Genomic DNA, 7,227 nt, shown 5'->3' with positions numbered 1-7,227 from the left:
CCGTCGCCACCCTGTCGCCATTGTGTTAAACCAGCCAATAGCGCGCCAGGGGGAAAAGCCAGGTTGTTGATTGGCTCCCGCAAAAACGTATCGAAACTAGAAAGAAACGTATTGCCCTTCTCCAGACCCTTCTGCAGGGCGAACTCAAATCACAGACAGAATGGGCGGGGCTACCCAGTCTACCGTTTTATGTGAAAAAGGGGGCAATCATCAACTGCTTTTCAGTACATTTACACACCAGGCACAGGTATTCCTGTACTCCTTCAGCTGTTTATTAATCCATATTATTTTTGATAGTGTCACAAAGATCGATTGGCTAAAGCAATACCTTCAACACAACAACACTCTGCAAAACTGGAAAAGTAGAGTCTCCAGGCGCTGACGGTCTACAGAGTATGGTTTGGAAGTGTTTCCCAAGCTCCTCTCTCTCCAGTACCCCCCACAGCACACCCCTCTGTTGGGCTCTGGTACCCCTTCATCGCCACCAAACCACACATTTCCCTGTGGAAAAATGTCACCAAACACAAGTTTCCCTTTAAACTAATATTATACTACTATCATTTCAAGCACCTTTTTTTGGTGCTTGAAATGACATTGAAATGATATTATACTCCTATTCCTGGTCTTAACATTGTTGATGAGCAACAATTAACATCCTGATGCTGCGAAAAATATATATTGTCTAACAAATTGTTGAAGGCATTGTTAAGCTAAATCTAAATCTTTAAGAGTACCCCCTGGAACCTTCCCACGTGCCCCCACGCCCCTGGTTACCTCGGCTTTGGAGCCATCTGATGAAGGCCACGGCCCAAACCGCTCCAAACCGGGGACCTGCTCTCATGTTTGATGGCTTAAGCGGGATTAACCCTTTACATCGGGGCGGCGGGGGGGGCGCGTCGGCTCCGGTTCGGACTTTGATGCTCTCTGATGTTTCTGACAGGCTGCAGGCTCCCAGGACATGCTGACACAGACCCACACAGGGCGGGAGTGTGTGTGTGTGTGTGTGTGTGTGTGTGTGTGTGTGTGTGTGTGTGTGTGTGTGTGTGTGTGTGTGTGTGTCTGTGTGTGTCTGTGTCTGTGTCTGTGTCTGTGTGTGTGTGTGTGTGTGTGTGTGTGTGTGTGTGTGTGTGTGTGTGTGTGTGTGTGTGTGTGTGTGTGTGCATGCGCACATGTGTGTATTTCAAATTAAACTGCATGTCTATTATGAGTTAGTGTACATGGGTCTATCGGTTGGGATCCGGTCCGAATTGGCCCGTATGTTTTAATGCGTTTAACATGCCTTTGTGTTTGAGTTATTAGGCTACATGAACCTGCGAGGTGTGTGGTCTGGAATAAATGCTGACTTTTGTGCTGTGTCTGTGTGTGTGTGTGTGTGTGTGTGTGTGTGTGGGGGGGGGGGGTTAAACAATTGGCGGTTCATCAAACACAGCAGGGGGCTTGGCAGCCTGCATACCAACACACCCACCACACACACATACTACATATACACATACGTGAGCACACACACACACACACACACACACACACACACACACACACACACACACACACACACACACACACACACAGGGTTGTGTAGGGTAAGAATAGACATAGATAGTTCAATGGAGTCGGCTGTTTGCGTGGTTGTACACATAGATGTTGAATTATTTATTCAGGTAATTTAGAATATAATTTTATTTTCAAGCAGTTGGATGAATAATGCATTTGTGTGTGTGTGTGTGTGTGTGTGTGTGTGTGTGTGTGTGTGTGTGTGTGTGTGTGTGTGTGTGTGTGTGTGTGTGTGTGTGTGTGTGTGTGTGTGTGTGTATGTAAACAGTTTAAGATCCACATCATTATTCTCCTGACCTAGCCTGTAGGTTAATGCCCATTCTTCATAATCGATGCTCAATATTGAAATAGCAGAGAGGCGGCTAATAAATATGAACATTAGAAGGACGGGCAGGGCTCGTTCATAATACTTCTGTGAGGGTCGATAGGGTCGACGATAACTGACTTTGATTTAAAATCTCTGCAATCGTTTGGTGTAAATCGCATAGGCCAGAGATGGTGGGAGGGGTGGGGGGAGACTGCTTCCCCTTTAAACACAGACTTGTCGACGCTATTAGAGCTACAGCATGCTGAAGCTGCCAGCGGTGGTTGTGATCTCACGTTCAGCGACGTGCACGGTCCACCGTACCGTAAAGGCTGCAGCTTCGACATCAGCCAGGCGGCTAACCCGCAGGTTCAGCCCTCCAAGCTCTGTCGGTGCAACAATAATACCACCTTGATCATCCCGATCATCCGCTGCCGTGCTGTTCGTTCACGGATTTCAGTGTTCGACTTCCTGATGCGGATTCGTCACGGAAGAGGCTGATCATCTGGAAGGAGGAAAACGGGAGAAGAGAGGGAGGGAAATAAGGAGAGGAGGGACGTTGCTGGCTGCTGGACATTAGGGTTTGCTGGGCCACTGGCGCTGTGCGGTGTTGCCCGTGCACTTATTTCTGACTGAACTATTTTTTTGACGTTTCTTTCACGCAAATGCTTGCATATTTCAAAGAGAATACTTTAAAACCTACCCCCGACCGAGACACGTCGCCTTCCAGGATAGTTTGTCATGCGATGGACCGAGGACTGACACTTCTAGGGTCGTGAATATATGTTCTCCTCCTCGGGGAAGTAGAGATTCCAGAGCTGCTGCCTGGGCGCACCGCGGCGGTGAGAGATTTCCACACAGAGCCAGGAGAGGGACTGCCCTGAAACATGTCTCTTCCCGTGAGTACATTCATTACGTGTAGCCGTAGGATACCAAATGTAATGGGAAATAGTTATTGCAACTAACTATTGATAGTTTTAATTCAATGTGTATGCTCCCGGATTTCGTGGGGCGCTCTGGGCTGCAAGGAATGCCCATGGGTCGGACGCTGTTGAAGGCGATATGGAATACTTTTGAAATGTCGCCATCATTCAGCATATGTGTCTATTTATTCAGTTCAGGCATGTCTTAATTTAATGTACCTTTGGAGATATGGAAAAGTATGGATTTAGCAACTCTTCCTGTGTCACTACTTGTGGGTGCGAACTGCGAAGAGGACCCTCTTCACGTTGGTCTGGTGGCCGGGGGGGGGGGGGGGGGGGGGGGGGGTGACAGCTGATGTCGAGGCCAACATGATCGTTCTGGTGTTTCCTAAACAGACACATTCTTTAGCACCCTCTCAACGCGTCTCTACAACCTGACATTTCAAACACGGAGCCAGAGATCTTGACTTGGCTTGTAGTGCTTTTTGTATCGCATTCCACAGTGGGTCACGGCCACGCACGCACGCACGCACGCACGCACGCACGCACGCACACACACACACACACACACACACACACACACACACACACACACACACACACACACACACACACACACACACACACACACACACACACACACACACACACACACACACACACACACACACACACACGGCTGCATGTATGTTGGCTGCTTGTCAAAAGTGCTTGACCCCGTGCGCGCATCCTGTTGTTTAATATCCGCATGCGTGGTCGTACCGTACGCGTACTCGTATGGCGAGTGGCAGCGTCCAGGTCTAAACTCGTCCTGGCAGTGCCTACGGTGTCTCGCCTTGTCTTGTTCGCCTACTGCTGCTATCCTGCTATACCGTCCCTGAAACGACGCTATGGTTATCCGGGTCTGGAGGTTCTAGGTTGAAACATTCACCTGCATGCTAATGCAGACAGTATGCTTCCGAATCCCTTATCAAGGCGCGTCTTGCGGCCACATTTTTGGATGAGGCGCAAATTCACTTCTCGCATTAAAGTTCTTCTCGCATTAAACGAACTAAGTTTGGTCATTTGTAGGTTATTACCTCACATGTGCATTCTTGTAAACATGTGGCATCAACATGTTGACATGAATAAATATGTGACATTTTGGATATGAAAGAGGTTTGTCTTCATGCATACACCATACAATACATGCACTGGGCGCTGAGTTCCTGAAACCTATTGTATGCATCAGTAAACAGTTTGCTGTTCAGCATTTTGACGACTCCTGTCAGTCACCTCTGTGGGCCACACCCACACTAGAACATGCACGTGCAGCGTGTACTGCACTGCCCTCCTCCCTGTGATGCATGGAGATAATATGAATTTTGTTGGTTATTGTAACCAAAAATCCCTATGGGCCTTGTTCACCTAGCGGCCATCTTGGTTGTGTGTTGGTTCTGTACGCTAGCTGGGTGAGGGTGAACCGCACTCGGCATTCGGTTCACTCACCCAGGATGGCCCCTAGGTGAATATGGCCCATTGCGTCCAAGTGAAGGGGGGGTAATTACGGAACAGTAGGAACTTGTAGCAATGGTTAAAAGACCGGTAAGAAGAGTAAGTATGCATCTGCAGCTGGCCCATATAACTATTCTACAGCAGACTGCTGGAGGTTCACCTTGAGAGGGTGTGTGTGTGTGTGTGTGTGTGTGTGTGTGTGTGTGTGTGTGTGTGTGTGTGTGTGTGTGTGTGTGTGTCCAGTTCTGATCTGCTAATCTTGGCACACACACACACACACCAGGGGCCTGCTGCTAGCAGCTATTTGGAGAGACAGGCTGCAGCTTGAGAACGTGTGTGTGTGTGTGTGTAAGTGTGTGTATGTATGTGTCAATGTGTGAGTGTATACGTGTGTGTGTGTGTGTGTGTGTGTGTGTGTGTGTGTGTGCGTGTGTGCTTGAACGTGTGCGTGTGATGCAGAATATGGGCCGCAAGAGATGGAGCTACACAGGCAGAGTCTGCTACGAAGACTGGAAGCATGCACAGACACACACATACACAGACAGAGAAGCACAAACACGCATACACACACAGATGCAAATACATACTCACACACACACACACCCGCTCACACACACACACACACACACACACACACACACACACACACACACACACACACACACACACACACACACACACACACACAAACACACTCCCTCAAACACACTAATACACAAGCAAAAGCACATACACATTCCTACACAAGTAAAAGCACACAAATGTGTGTGTGTGTGTGTGTTTGTGTGTCTCCCGGCCTTGCAACCTTTCATAGCATGTGACAGAGTGAGAGAGGCGCACGCGAGAAGCCAGAGAATCACTGAAGCGCGGCGTCTTCTTCCGCTGTGTCCGGTGGCTCCTCTTCTTCCGTGACAGACACAGAGGACAGGGTCCGGGGGGGGCAGCCATCCCTGCTCCCGTGGATGTGGGGAAGGAGGCTGGCAGAGGGTTTCCCCCCCAGGGCCCCCCCCTCGCTGGCGTCCCAGGACAGACTCTGTCACAACCCTTGTGTCTTCATACAGAAACAGCAGGACCCCATGTCACCGAGGCTGGGGTCACCGTTTCCAGCTGTCTTCTAAAGGGCTCGTCCTGCTGTTTCTCTGGTTAACGTCGGCCGCTGGTGAAGGGGGAACACAGTCCGCATGTCGCTTCTAACACTGGTGCACGATGTCGTCGTTCAGCAGACGGTTGTAACCAAAGCCACGACCGGTGAATGCAGAGAGGCTGACATCTTATTATGGAACCAGTAGGGGATGGACATGTTGTTCTAGGGGTCCTATACCCTTAGACTGCGGACACTGGATATCAAACCCTGAACCTTTCCGGACACCTTTGTGACTAATCCATCCTGATCTTACCCGAAACCCTCTCATTCTGGTGATGATAAAGTGTTGTTCTCGTTGTTTATCTCATCTCCTATCTTAAATGTGTGCTGAGTGCTGAGGTTTATAGACGGGAGTCAGTCCCATGAAATCAGATCTACGACCTGCTGGGGAGTCACAAGATAATTACACCTGCTGACGCACGCTCGCACACACCTAGACACGCACGCACGCACGCACGCACTGACACAAACAAACACACACACACAAGCACACATACACGCACAAAGAGACACTGACACACACACACACACACACACACACACACACACACACACACACACACTCACTTGAGGTGTTGATGTAGACAGTTCTTTTAATGTGGAAAAAACATCCTGAGGCACTGAGTTTAGGCGTGTGCGTGTGTGTGTGTGTGTGTGTGTGTGTGTGTGTGTGTGTGTGTGTTGGGGGGGGGGGAGGATGTTTCTGTGTGTGTCTATATATATATTGTGTGTGTGTGTGTACTCTCTAGTAAGAACTTGTAACATAGTGTGTATGCCGTATACTTTTACGTCTGTGGTTTATTAAAAGACATCCCTCCCTGTCCTTGATTGTCGTCATCAACATGTGCATGCTTTGTAACAATATGACCAAGAGCCATTGATCTGCATCATCTGCCGCCGTTGGCATGACGACGACAACAACTGGCTATAGCTCCCCTTATCGTTTCATGAAGACCGCCTGTCACATGTCACTCCCCTTAACACGACATAAACACACACACACACACACACTAGGGCTGCTAGATTATGGAAAAAATCATAATTGCGATTATTTTGGTCAATATTGAAATCACGATTATTCAAAAGATTATTTTTGAGTTTGAAAACATGATGTATTTATTCAGCATGTCTCTCCCAAACACACTTAGCAACTGAGAACTTTGAAATTTCGCTTTAAAAAAATACACAAAATTGTCAAAAATAAATCTAAAATAATGTACAGATATGTATCCAGCTGTTCTAAAAAAATAATAATAATAATAATAATCGAAAACTCGATTATATTAGTTTTGTGATCATTTGACGCTAAAATCGAAATTATATTAATCGACCAGCCCTAATACACACACACACACACACATACATAAGCGCACACAAACATATACACAAAGAAACAAACACAGGGACACAGAAACACATATTCTTTACATACATACATACACATTCACGCGCAATACACACACACACACACACACACACACACACACACACACACACACACACACACACACACACACACACACAGATGCACGCAAGCAGCTACACAGAAACCAAATACACAAGGACACAAATACGCATACACGCTCAAAAACAAGCAAAGTGTTTCCATCATGTAGGTATCAATGAAATTATTCCTAGAAACGGCAGTGGGCCAGCTTCACCATGCGTCAAAGAAGCCGGTTAATGTTTAACCAAATGCAGATTATCAGTGTGAAAGGATAAATAGATGACGTGGGTTTCAAACCATCAAAACAATTTCCCTGCCTGCCTGCTGGCATAGATCAATATTAGCTTGGTAACATTTAAGATAA

Source organism: Gadus macrocephalus, chromosome 9 (genome assembly GCF_031168955.1).
Source record: "Gadus macrocephalus chromosome 9, ASM3116895v1".
Classification (NCBI taxonomy): Eukaryota; Metazoa; Chordata; class Actinopteri; order Gadiformes; family Gadidae; genus Gadus; species Gadus macrocephalus.
Note: the sequence above shows the minus strand (reverse complement) of the source record.